This window comes from Ictidomys tridecemlineatus, unplaced genomic scaffold (genome assembly GCF_052094955.1).
Source record: "Ictidomys tridecemlineatus isolate mIctTri1 unplaced genomic scaffold, mIctTri1.hap1 Scaffold_161, whole genome shotgun sequence".
Lineage (NCBI taxonomy): Eukaryota > Metazoa > Chordata > Mammalia > Rodentia > Sciuridae > Ictidomys > Ictidomys tridecemlineatus.
In genome coordinates, this window is record NW_027521410.1 from 561319 (window position 1) to 575704 (window position 14386).

Sequence of the window (14386 nt, forward strand, 5' to 3'; positions counted from 1 at the left end):
CAGCTCACTATTAAGAGCTTCATCATTGTAAAACTACTTCAGGTCCAGTACTATTATCTGACAGTGTTGACAAAATATTCATTCCAGAACAACAAAAAGTTTGTACAGCTTAGAACGTATATTTCATTACCACTGGATTTCCTTTATTTGCCTCATTTTCATAATACTGGTTTACAAATCTTGCAATCGGTTGCCTGATCACTGCACATTGTATAAAGCAATACTTTTTATTGATTTAAAATATTTTAAGTTTTAAGATAGCCAACTATTGTTAAGCTTATGCTGTGTTTGAATTCACTAAAAGATGCATAGAATTTTACTGGGTAAATGAAAGTCAGGTTGCTTTAAGAGAAAGTTTCATGCACTGGAAAATGTACTTGCATTTTCTCTTCAGTAAAGTAAAGATATGCTGGCAATGCATACATTATCTATGTAAAAAAAATCAGTGATTGTTTGACACTATAAAATAATTACTGCCACACTTAAGACATGATCATGGTATGGGATTAAATTGGGGTTAAATGCGCTTATCATTCAGAGATCTACACTCATATATTTTTGTAGAAAATGATGTGATGTCTGGACAAGATAGGGTTACAAAATGATTGTTCTATGGTGTGGCAAAATTTTCCAAACTCCTTTTGGGAAATAAAGTCCAACACACACTTCTGCCCTTTACCTCCAAACTTCACTGTAGCAACTCAGTGTTCTCCACTATGAGTTATTTTTCATCTGTACCTCGTATTCCAGATCACCAGATGTGGAAAGACATATACAGCAAGAAAATTATAGTAGTTTTCAGCAACTCTTTCCCAAACCGCTACACACAACATACACACAACAGCAACATCATAGACTCCGGATATGCAGATTGGGAAGCTGAGAGACTATTACCCTTGTAGGCTCTATCTGGACAGCTAGACAAGGCGAGGGGAAAGCAACAAGAAGAAATGAACCTGAGTTTCTCTCTTCCTCTCCTACTCCTCTCCCTCCCCCTTTCCCCCAAAAACACAAAATTGAGCTCTGTTCTGCTCTTCCTCTCCTCTCTCTTTCTCCAGCCACTCCATTCCATCATGCCCTGCAGGTTGTCGCCCCCCTCCCTCTCTTATCCCCAGTCCTCTCTCCTCTGCTACCTCCCTCCCCAGCAGCTGGTGCAAAAGCCACAGCTGCTGCTGCTATTGCCTCTGCAGCCAATCTCTGTCAATATCACCCCGCCCACGCCCAATCTGGATTCTGAAGTTGTGCACTGGCCTGGGGATGCGGGCGGGGGAGAGAGTGGCGTGGCCTAGAGAGGGGAGGAGGCGTGGAAAGGAGACAAAAACAGCTTCCAAGCAGCTGCTGGTAGGCGCGGCTCCACTGGGCATCTGGGCAGGAGGGGTCTCTGGATCAGTGGCTGGGGAGCCGCCCAGGTCGATTTGGTTTCTAGCTAGCAATTCATTGGGACCGGTTTACTGCTGAGCCATCCTGGCCCTGAAGGGGCAGCAGCTAGTGAGGACAGACGCCAGGCTAGCAACACCTCCTAAGCAACCAGAGCTGAGGAGACCAGAGATTGGTGAAGACACAAACCCAAGAGAAGGAAAGGCCTCCAGGGAACCTTGCTTCACAGGGTTCCCACGGGTGCTGGTGGAGACCTGTCCCTGGGTCGCAAGTAAGTGATTTTTTTTGCTATGGTGTCCAGTCTGAAGATGGTGATAGCTGTATCTGCTGCCAGCTTTTTCCCACCCACCCTGGCTGCCCACTCCATACAATGCGTGGGGTCTCCAACAGAACTGAGATCAAGATTTTGGCCACGAATTAAGAGAGCCAGGGACTCCAAGAGCACTAGAGGTCTGTGGGTGTTTGCTCTGCACTGTATGTGTGGTTAGTTGTCTCTTCCCAACAGGTAAGCTTCTGAAACCAAGGCACTGTTAGTGTACAATTTCTAGACACCTTCTATGGCAATGGCTTTTATATTACATGACACCCTGATAGTAGAAATGGAATGAAATACTTCTAAGGAATCCAGTCTCCTTATTCTATGTATCTTAGTAAATTAAAGATTAGTATTTTCCACAGAAAAAAATCATCAGTATAAAAGGAGACGCATAAATGTGATTGAAAATGCTTGAACAACTGGGCATTTTGGTTTTGTTGTGTTCAACAGCATGTTTTTGGTTTGTGTTGTGTTTGTTTCTTTGCTTTTGCACTGCATACATCAGGAAGATGCATATCTTCTGGAGGTTTTGCTTTTTGTGGGAAGAGAGTTGATGTACACTGTAACCAGAAGTGACTCTGGTTATGGGTTACCTCCAGCACTTGGGACACTGGACAAAGCAGAATAGATGCTGAATCCATGTGGAATTATCCACTGATGGACCACTTTCATTCCTGGAAATATTGGACTGAAGTTTGGATATTGGCCAGGAAAATATTTTGAAATAGGAGGAAATTTGGGTGTTCCTTTTTGTGGAACACAAAAGGATTTCCTCTCACCCAAGAAATCATTCAAGAGAATGGTTTGTGGTAAATTTAGAAGGAAACTGGGCCCTCTAATAGATAGAGCTACAGGCCCTGTACCTGCTAAGACTAGCCCCGATTAAAATACAATAATCCAGTTGCTGCCTTTACAGGTAAGAAAGATATTACCTACAAGAAGTAATTTGATGAAGTTGTCTAATTAACAATAGAACTGTAAATTCAATGAGAAAATCTTTGGGATTTAGAATTATAAAACTTGATCTCCATTTTTGTACAAAAGAAGCAAATTACTGAATTTGATTAAGATTTATTTACCTGATTTATAAATGACACATCAAAAAGTTCTACTAAGAACTAATTGACAGCAATTACATGAAGAGTTTTATGAAAGTAAAATTTTATAGAACTGTTGCTTATATAGGGAACATTTTATGTTTTTTATCAACTTTATCATTCCAGTTCTCAAAATCTAGTACAATATGAAAAGAAAAGGTTTTTCAATTGCCCTCTCTTGAATGACTAGAGGAAGTGAAACTCAGAACTGTCATTTGCCATTTGTACAGTTATAAGCATGTTCCAAACTGTAAGCCTTTTTTTCTTGCAAAAGAGTGTGCTTTGGTTAGGCTTTTTTATCCTTACATACTTTTAAATATTCTATAAATATGCTTTACTCTCATTCTCTTTTTAATTTAAAATTATATTTTAAGTATGTGATGTTGCTTCCTAGGAATGAAATCATCAAGTATATTGGATATTGCTATCTTTGTTTGGCCCATAAATTAATAAATCAGTGTTTAGGCATAAATACTCTTGACTATAGAACTCATTAAAATTTTGCACTCAAGTAAGAGGTATTATGAGCACCCTTTTCCTCTGTGGATATGTTTAAGTGATAGTAGAAGGATCTGACATTGGACACAGGCTCTGGTAAAGGGGCAAGGACAAGTTCAGACCCCTAAACCTATTGCTACATACTAGTCTCCATTGTAGACCTAGAAGAATGAAATTGTTAGAAACCGGTCATTCTGTTCCCAAAATGCTTTGTAGTGTAAAGAATTTGGTAGGATAGTTGATACACATGCTTACTATTTTACCTAAGTAGGATGATTTCAAATCTAAGCATACTAGAAATTAAAACAATGGTATTTTGTTCAATCTCCTATTTAGGGAAGAAGCATCCGGATACACGGTTGCATGTGTATTGCAACCAGGGTACTCAGAGACAGATCTGCAACTCTCTACCTACCACCTGAGACTCTTGAAAGCTTATGATGCAAGGATTAGTGTAATATAGACTTTCTTAATTTCTGAGAATCTGATTCTATTTTTTGAAATAGAATAATTTTTGAAATAGAATAATTAGAATCTGATTCTAATTATTTCCGCTAGCCACTCTCAGTATTGGTCAGTTGAGAAGGACATTTGTAAACCCTACCTACTGCCACTGGCTACCAGGAGTGCACTGTTACCTGTCATCATATGTGACTCGATTGTAGAAACAGATCTCATTTTTCCCTAACGTGGTTCTCTTCTTTTGTGTTAGCTTGGGCTTTGAGGTCTCATCTCTGCGACATAGAAAGAGTGAACCTTTGAGGGAATGTTTTCATCTGTGCATTTGTGGAGATATTTTTTATTTGGGACACATCTCTTGACTCTTTTAAGATCCTGGTTTCCATACATTTGTTTAAAATGCTTTCTTTAATAAACCAGTCTCCATTTTGCTATACTCCAACCTAATATCCTAGAAAATAGATAACCCTATTGTCTTCAAAGTATTTCTAACTTAACTGACTCAACCTGAAGCTGGCTGAGAATAGCTAACTCTGTGGACAGCTCAAAGACCTTGGTAGAAAAGCTGAAAGGAGGGTCTCAGAAAGAAAATTGTAAATTGAATGTCTGAGATTAGGATTAAGATAGGATATCAGACTTTAAACTAGAACCTCAGATGATAGGGGTCTAGGGGCCACAGTCTCTGGTTGAATATACTGTGCTCAGTGAAATATTCCATCCCTTCTGCTTTAAATGTTAGGGTGAGCCTTCTAGTCCACCAGTCTCTTACTCTCTTAAGTTCTTCCAGAGCCTTCATGGTCTAAGCACCTGATTACAAGCTAGAACTTTGGCTCTCATCCAAATTTACTTTCTCCCCTAGGCCCTTGAGCCCTAGGGAAGGAGATGTATATATATATATATATATATATATATATATATATATATATATATATTCTTTTATATTCTAATATATATATATATAAATTTTTGTCGAACTTATAATGAAATAAAAACTAACTCATGCTTACCTCAGTATATTTCAAAACTCCTCTCTAATTGCTCTCCTATTTGAAAAGGACATGGATCTATATTATGTTTGTTTCCACATTTGAAAATCTAGAGTAGCTTTTATGGGCAGGGGAGATGAGAAAAGCAGATAATTTCATAGTTATCAGGAGCAGAGGTATATAGTTCCAACAGGCCTCTAGGGTTCTAGTAAATGTGCCAATTCTGGAATTTAAAGGAACAAACAAACAAAAAAGAATTTCGTAGATCCAGTGGCATCTAAAACTGTAGACCAAAAGGTCTCAGGGTTCCTAGTGAGTAAACAAGTTGCATTCATAACAGGATCTCCTTTGTATTACTCTAGCAAAGACAAGAGTACATTCCTCCCTTTTGAGCTCTTAAATGGCCTGTGGCCAGATTGTTCTTGTCAAGGGTCTGACTGAGTAGGGCCATAGGAATGGTTCTGAAAAGATTCTGGCTTGTTTTGGTAGACTGGGCAAGCACAAAGAGACATTTTCCTCACATCTGTAGAAGCAGAAGATCCTTCTATGGAACCATGCTGCTTTCATAGGGAAGTTTAAATGAACATGTTTTAAGCCAGAGCAGCTTTCCTTCTTGTTCCTGGAGCTCTTCCCTGCCTCCTTTTTCTGGCTAGTCATCAGAGTTCACCCCGGGGAGACTCATCCTCCACAGAGACTCTACCTATGCTATGTCTCCAAGCATTCAAACTTCCACTGAGCTTTCCTTGGATGCTATTTCATAATTGAATTTGAGATCAGGTACTGTTCTCAGGAGTTTGTCTTATATCTAGTCTTTTAGTGAACGTTGACAGTGCCCATTGGAATTGGATTGTGTGTGACTGCAGTCCTCCTCCCTGGAAAAGAGACATCAGCAAAGACCTCAGCTCCTGGTTATTTTAATAAAGCTTCATTAGAATCTAAATTTATGAAGCTTTGGGGCAGGGGGATTCAGTCTTCAAAAGGCAATTTATGTATTTGGGAAAAGATGGGACTTGCACCTTTGAATTTTTACTGGTACTCATTTGTTTATTGAACTATTTCCCTTGTTTTTTTTTTTTCAATTCAGAAGAAATTCTGGATTGATATTGTTAAAAACAAAATGACAATGCACATGACAGACTTTTGTTCTTTTTTAAGACTGGGTATTATGCCATTGTATACATATATCACATTTTCTTTATGCAATCGTCCTTGATGGACATTTGTGTTCCTTCCATATGTTGGCTATTATAAATAATGCTATAATAAACATGGTAGTACAGATATATCCTAAACATATGGATATTCATTCTTTTGAACATACACTATTTTTGACAACATAAATGAACAACATAGATGACTTTATGCTAAATGAAATTTGTCAGGCATAGAAAAAATGTAGCTACTCCTTGGTATTTAGGCAGTGGGTTCTTGGATCCCCTGTGGATGCCAAAATCTGCAGATTCTCAAGTCTTATATAAAATGATGTACTATTTGTATATGATTTATGTATATCCTCCTATATACTTTAAAATTATCTCTAAAATTACTTATAATACTTAATATAATGTAAATATGTGTAAATAGCTGACACGTTGTATTGTTTAGGAAATAATGATAAGAAATTGTCTGTTCATGCTCAATACAGATGCAGGATTTCTCCAAAAATTTTTTTTAATGACTGTGAAATAGTTTCTTTATTTAATCAATACAAATCAAGGACATTGGTAAACAGCTGTTCTGCTGTCAGGATGGCACACAGTTCAAAGTAAAAGTCTACAAAGTAAAAATCTACAAAGCTGATGTTGTTTTCTAGGGCACTGAGGCTGCAATTGCCGAGATCTGAGGTATGATCCTCATCCAGCATATTTCACTTACCTCTGTCAATATTTGCTAAGTCTTATTAGCATTTATGTCTATGATCTAAATGGTTTTGATCCATTGTTAGTTGAATCTACAGTTGCAAACCCATGGCAACAGAGGGCCTACTGTGCTACATGATCTCATTTATAAGTATAATCAAAAATAGTTAAACTCATAGTTTGGGAATAGAATGGTGGTGCCCAGAAGATGGGGTGGGGAAATGGATGGGGAAAGAGGAAATGATGTAATCAAAATGTACAGTTTCAGTTAGGCGGAGGAACATTTTACTGATTTGGACAGCATGAGAACTATAGTTAACAATAATATAGTGTATGTTTCAGAATTGCTAAAACAATATGTTTTAAGTATTTTCACACAAAGAAATAATATAATTAATCAGTTTGATTCAGTTATTTTATAAAGTATGCATATATCAAATGTAACACTGTACCTCATAAATATAAACAATTACTATTTATCAACTAAAGGGCAAATACAAATTTTAAAGCTGATAATTTATACTTGTTTTTGAGAAAGTTGATTATTTTCAATTTTATTCCTCAAAATAACATATTCTAGGAATGAGTTGGCTGAAATTTTCAGAGTGAAGGAGTTGAGTTAAAAATGAGTGGATTCTAATCATTAATTGAAGAATAAGACCTACAGCCAAAATGTCTTGGCCAGAGACCCAGACATAGCTTCAGGAAGATTCTAGATCCAGGGCAAAGTGGCAAAAGTCATCTAATGTAGGCCAGATAATCTGTCTACCAAGGACAAGTAAAACACTCGGTATTAGGTAGTCAAAGCCAGAATGGAAGTAACCAATCCAAGTGGAAAAATAATGCTTTCCAAAAGCAGAAAGCCAAGCTGATAGAGGATGAGGGGAAATTTAAAGAACACTTGTTCATACGGATACAAAATCCCAAGTGAATCAGTGCCATTTAAGTCAAACTGTCATTTTTCCTCAAAACTTCAGGGTGCAAACTTTTCATTTCTAGTTTTTGAAAATACATTTGCATTTTGAGTTGTGACCAAGCAGTATGGAAATGTTAACTGGGAAGCAGCAGAATTCCCTACAACTGTTTAGTCTCTTTCCAAAAATATAATAGTTTATTTACTTCAAGAGCAGAAAATATTAGGCACAAAGTACTACAGTTAGACAGGAATAAATTTCAAGACGTCTACTGGACAATAAGCTGACTATAGTTAATGACCTGACTTCTTGAAAAAAGTAAATGAGTGTATATATTACATGCTATCACCACAAAAATAGCTATTTGAGTTAATGCATTTGTTACTAGTTCTGCAGAGTATATATATTTGAAAACATCATGCTGTACACAATAAAAGCATACAATATTGTCAATTTAAAAATAAACAGTTTTGCCTGAAATGGTGGTGTATGCCTGTAATCCCAACAACTTGGGAGGTTGTGACAGGAACACCACAAGTTCAAGTCCAGCAATTTAGCAAGGTCCTCAGCAACTTACTGAGCCCCTGTCTCAAAATAAAAATAAATAAATAAAAAGAACTGTAAATGTAGCTCAGTGGTAAAGCACCCCTAGGTACCAAAAAAATAAAATAAAATAGTTTCTAAAATTTACCCAGAAACAAGTGACACAGTTTGTTCTCAACTTTACATTTTTCACTTAATAATTGGTTTGCAAATCTTTCCATACGAGCACAGATGTGTCTATGTCTTCTCTTTATTACTGACTAGTAGTCAGTCTATGATAGCAACATCCAAGTGTTAATTGCATTATTCCTTTATACTGTGCACTTTGTTTCTCTCTGTTGAGCTAAAAGTGTGTTATAAACATACTTACAGATATGACTTCTCCAAGTTCTGAAAAAATTTTCATAAGGCAGTTTAATTTTGGGGTCAGGGTACATAAAGCTAAGAAAGTATTGACAAATTTCCCTTAAGAAGAAGAAACCTACCAAATTGCACTCTTACATGAACTGTATGAGGGTGCCTGTTACCTCCATGGACCAATCTGCAGAAGGTCATATCCATTGAGGTTAATCTGTATTATCCCTCTATAGAGTTTTAGTATTAAAATTATTGAGTATGCTAATTTTATCCTTACCATTCAGAATTTCATTATCTTCAGTCATATTTCCTCACAGGCTTCTGCTTCCTAGAAGTCAATGAGTATATTTTTTAAGCCTCCTATAAAAGAAAAAAAGTAGAGCATTGCATTTAATATCATTTGAGATCTAATCCCTGTGGGGAAAAGGAATTCTAGTTAAGAGTGCTTTAAGGGCAAAAGGTTTTGCCTCAGAGAATTTAGCTGTGAGTCATTGTGCAATGTTGGATAAGTGAATTCCAAGCCATAATACTAAATGCAGTGAGCTCCATCCCAAAATAGTCTAATTTAAATTGGTTACTAAATGACCAAATTGGTCATAAGGTGTGATTCCTACATTATCAACAATATAGATTCTGTTTAATGATTGTATTTCCTTTATATCTTTCACTTACATAAATGCTACATTTAGTCCCAAGTTAACTTATTTCATCGGTCTTACTATTATCTTTTTTTTTAAAGCAGTTATTTGAATGTCATTAGTGCAGTAGGCTTGGTACACTGTTCATGTCTGATGCAGTGTACAATTGTTTCAAAATACCTTGAAAACTATGTGAGAAGTTGTTTTCTCCTTATTTGCTATTCTATGCCCTCTTGAAATTGGATTTTAGGATATTATCCTTAGTCTAGGGATTAACTGTCCTAATTTTTTGTTTCAGTTTTCTTTATTCTTAACTTACCTTGCTCTATGATTTATATTCTTGTCTGCTAGCCTGATTTTTCTTGAATTCATCAGATAGATGAGAGAGAGAGAGAGAGAGAGAGAGAGAGAGAGAGAGAGAGAGAGAGAGAGAGAGAGGCGCACACTCAGAGGATATATCACAATTTCCAAATTCTCTCTGGCAGAGCTAATCTAGCATTTGTTTTCTCTTCTCTTTCCAGTTCCCAGAAAGCATGTACATTGATTCTTCAGATGCTACAGTTTCTATTCTCGTAGATAGGAAAAAATGGGCACAAAGAAGCTGTGAGTGCTGGGTGCCCACATCCTACATGAGGAGAATCTGTCTCCACAGTCTGGCTGAATTACAGGCAGGAATCACATTAAAGGAACAGGGGAAGCCACTGGAAGTGGGAGCAGGAAAGATGACATCTGGCATCCCTTTTACAGGCGAGCTGAGGGGAAAGAGCTTAGGTACCCAAAGAGATGAAGAGAATAGGGATCTTCTGTTATGGAATATTGTTAGGCAGGTGTTTGCCTCAGCAACTCTGATTTATGCTTTCTATTTGGCATTTGGCATATTATTCTATATAGATCCACTATCTTTTTTTTTTTTGCTGTTGTTTCATTTATCCTCATACTCAGGATATCAAATGAGAAGAAAAAAATGCACAAAGATGTCTTATTGCTTCGTAAAGGTAGTTGGATGAAGTGTAATTATCAGCCAGTAGGGTTGGGGGTTCTTTTTATGGCACCAGAAATTGAACCCAGGGGCACTTAACCAATGAGTCACATTTCCAGCCCTTTTTACTCTTTTATTTTGAGACAGAGTCTCCCTATGTTATTTAGAGCCCAGCTAAATTACTGGGGCTGGCTTTAAATTTGCAGTCCTCCTGCCTCAGCCTCTTGAGCTGCAGGGATTATAAATATGTGCCTGGCTCTCCGTTAAGTTTCTTCAGCCTGCCAGCCTTCATCAGAGTCATCTCAAGGAACTGCAACCTAAGATATTCTGAAGTTATCTGGGTTGGACCATGGGCTCCTAGGTTTTCAATATAAGCCCCAGGAGATTTCTAATGTACAGACAAGTGCTAGTTTGATCTATACCATCTATATGGAGAGAGAAGTTTCTCTCTCTACAGCTCTCAGTACAAAGGTGTAGATAGGTGTTGATAAGCGTACATCATCATTTAGCCTTTTTGTCTTCTCAAAGGCTTCAGAATTCATGAGCTACAGATTTGACACAAACACATCTAGTCTTCTTCCCAAGTCTAGTACCTTGGTGAAGTTTTATGTCCATCTAAGCTAACACAGACCCAAAGTAGGTATTAGCGATTTTTGTTTGGACTTACGTGACAACTGTTTCAAAACTCTTCTGTTGGTCACAGATTTAGGATACAATTTATGGATCTATGAGCTTAACTCCATTGCTGAGAAGCTGAGCAATAATAGAGTTTCAAGGAAATCTAGCAATGTACTCACAGATGAAGTGGACATTAAGGGAGGTCAGCTGGTTCTGACAGTTTCCCCAGAGTTTCAGAGATAGTAAAAGCTCTGAAATTTAAAAATAGAAATAGAATTCAGGTCTTCTATCTCAGGATGACTAGTTATACTAAGTACTTTAAGATCAAGAGCAAATTTTAGATTCTAATCCCATGAGAGAGCCTCCTTTATATTCCTCTGGGAAGTGACAGAAGGCACTTTTCTTTCACTTGTTGATCCCTAATATGGCCCACTAGCCAGGAATTTTTGGTCAAGGATGTAATAGACTGGGTCCACTACACATAGAATTCTAGGACAATACTGGCTCCTTCACAACTTGCTCATATTAATGGAGTAACAAGGGATAATTCGGAAATCCTAGAGGATGAGTTCACAAAACAGTGGATGCATTGAGAACATCTGGGAAAATTGGGGAAACTGAGTGTTTTAGAATATTGGGTTGGATCACTTTCTCTGGGTGACTAGTAAGGAACCAAAGACCTTTGTTGTCTTGGAAAATTCAAGTGGGAACATCTAAGGCTGAACAAGCTTTGCTCTGTATTCTTGATAAACCCCCTTTCTGGTGGCATTTCTTATTGGGTCAGGAGGCCCTTGAGAGGATCTTTTCACCACTAATCTTCACCCCTTCCTGGCATTTTAGCTGCCACTAAGCTCTTGTTACACTCATTGCACTTGTAAATTGGAGTCAGATGCAGGTAGGAGGATTTGGCTTGGTTATCTGGCACAGTTTGTGTTCTTTTAATCCTATTATGTCCACTGACTGTGTCATCCTAAAGCTTAACATCTTTTCTCCCGTCCAGAAGAAGATAGACATTAATTGATTGTTCTTGAGCTATAGGACAATGACAGTCTGAAGAATCCACCAGTGTTTGGATAATTTTAATTTCAGTCTCTGCTCCTCGTGAAGATTTAATCATTTTCAGAAATGAATAAGGTTGAAACTTTATTCTAATTTATTCACAAATCTGTTTCAGATTGTTCTTAAATTTAGTCATTTTATTTCATTAATACTTACAGCACTATTGTCTAATATCATGCTTAGCACTTAATAACTATATGTTCCACAAATGAATGTAAAAAAATATAACACCCAGTACAGACTGAATCAAATTTTCATATTATACGTATAAATATATATATGTATAAATAGTAGGTGTGAATCAATAATTTAAAAATACATAAAAAATGATTACACAATGGATAAACTTATTGCCAGATAGGGATATCTCAAACTGCAGGAGCAGTCATTTAAAGAAAAATTGGAGTTCACTTTAATATATCTGAAATAAAAATTAAAAAATAGTGAATATGATTATATTATAGAGAGACTTGCTTGTTTATACATTTTTCAAAAGAGAGCAAGCATATTCCAGCAGTTTCCAAGGAATCTGAGAGAAATTAGAATGAGGAAAGTAAGGAAGATAGAGTTAAGCAATCTGGAAAGCTGGAGCCAGCAAAATCACAGAACAGGGATCCAGAGTAGGTTTATCTTACCTCAGGCAGATATATTTAGGAATCTTGGCCAAAATTTGCACTAAGAGATTCCAAAGATATATAAATGAAAAGTCATTTAAAATGGAAAACAAAATGGTCTTGGGGTAATAAAAAGTTGTAATGAAGTGATAGCATGCTAAAGAGATGCAAATACAAGAATAATCCCAAGAGTATCAACCAGTTATACAATAGAGGAGGCAAGTTTTGAGATTGGAGCTTGTGTTTGCACCAGAATTACATGACCATTTTCTACCAGATGTTAGGTCTGTTCAGCTGGCTGCCTTTTAGTCTTCCCACATAGAATTAGCTCTTTCCCTTGGGAGTGGAAGTTATTAAGTAAAATTGTGATATGTCTTGTATTATTCTTATAGTCTGAAAACAAACAAACAAAAAACAAAACAAACAAAACAAACACCAGATCCTTATAAACCTGACTAGACTCTGGGAATCTACAGAGAATTATGCTATACTTTCAATTCCCAGGAGTCATCATCCACCAATATCAACAGTTCAAGCTGGGTCTCAGGACAAGAGAAAAATGAATGACACATTGAGTAGGGCAGAGGATAGGAGCAAGGAGGCTTCTAGATATTTAAGACTTTTGTAGCATGGTGGATTTTTTCCATTGGACATGGTGGGTTGCCACTCAAAGCCTATTATAAGGGTGCTTAAACATAGTTGTAGACAATTGTTAGAGGAGGAAATACAAGCAAACAACTTGAAAGTAATAGATGAAATCTAAAAGTCTGATGAAGAGAGATACAAATAAAACAAGAAAATGTAAAAAAATATATAAAGAACTTGGAATTTTAAAACCTACTTCAGAAAGCCACAGTATTATATATAATCATTATAACTGATTCTTGTTATTTTTTGAGCTATGAGTAAAAAATAAATTGTATTCTGCATATTCCTTGTTTAAATTCCAATAAATTATACAATTATTTCAATTTAAAAGATGGTTAAGCTTTAGTGCTTTAAAGTATTAGGAACAATGATAACTCATATTTACTGAAGTTATATTTATATATTTTTCTAGGTGCTTTTTTATTTATTTAGTTTTTTTATACTGGGGATTGAACCGAGGGGTACTTAGCCACTGAGTCACCTCTCTAGCCTTTTGTTATTTTGTATTGTGAGACAGGGTCTTGCTAAGTTGCTTAGGGCCTCACTAAATTGCTGAGGCTGACTTTGAACTTGTGATCCTCCTGTCTCAGCCTACTGAGCTTCTGGGATTACAAGTACAGGCCGCCATATGGCTGGGTATATATTTCTTAACTCATTCATAATTATATTACTCTAAGAGGTAGTTATTCTTGCTATTCCATTCTATAGTTGAGAAAATTGAGTTTAAGGACTAAAGTCAAAGAAATTACCACACTGAAATCTAGAAAATCTAGCTCCAGAACTAAACATTTTTTCCCGAATATTTATCATCAGATATAAATATATAAAACATATAAAAATATAAAAATTTTTTGATAGGACTCTGCATCAATAATTAGAATCTTCAACTATAATTTTTAGATAATTTATCATATCTCCATCTCTGCATCCCTCTAATTATGCATTTTTATAATTATTGATATTTACTGAAACAGTTTTAAATATTCATGCAATTGTAATATATAATAAGGAGAGATCCCTTGTTCCTTTACCTGTTTTTCCCCAATGGTAACAAAACTATAGGATAACAACTAGGATATTTTAATATTTTAATAATAAGATAGTTATAAATCACGGAATGAGTATTTCTCCAATAATGAAATTCTCTATATGAATTACAGTCAGTCATATAAGACAGATGTGATAGACTATCATTACTCATGACATAGATAGATAAATAGATAGACAGAATTGGGAATTAACTATTAGGGTTTTTTAATATAAGGATATTAGAAAGTACATCATTTCTTAGTTAATACATGTTCCTATTTTTAAATACTTCTATATGCATACACCTTAAAAATTGATTTGGCTACAGATGCATAAAAATTAATAGTAGTCATTAGTAAGGATACACCATACATTTTTTAATGATTACACCAGAT

General features: G+C 36.2%; 1 long non-coding RNA gene across 1 annotated transcript in view; it reads left to right on the forward strand.

Moving 5' to 3' along the window:
* Positions 1–1357: 1357 nt before the first annotated feature.
* Positions 1358–14386, forward strand: part of LOC144372764 (uncharacterized) — a 29261-nt gene continuing 16232 nt past the window's right edge. Inside the window, exon 1 of the long non-coding RNA XR_013432659.1 lies at positions 1358–1648. This is a non-coding gene — a long non-coding RNA (uncharacterized LOC144372764). The remainder of the gene's footprint in view (positions 1649–14386) is intronic.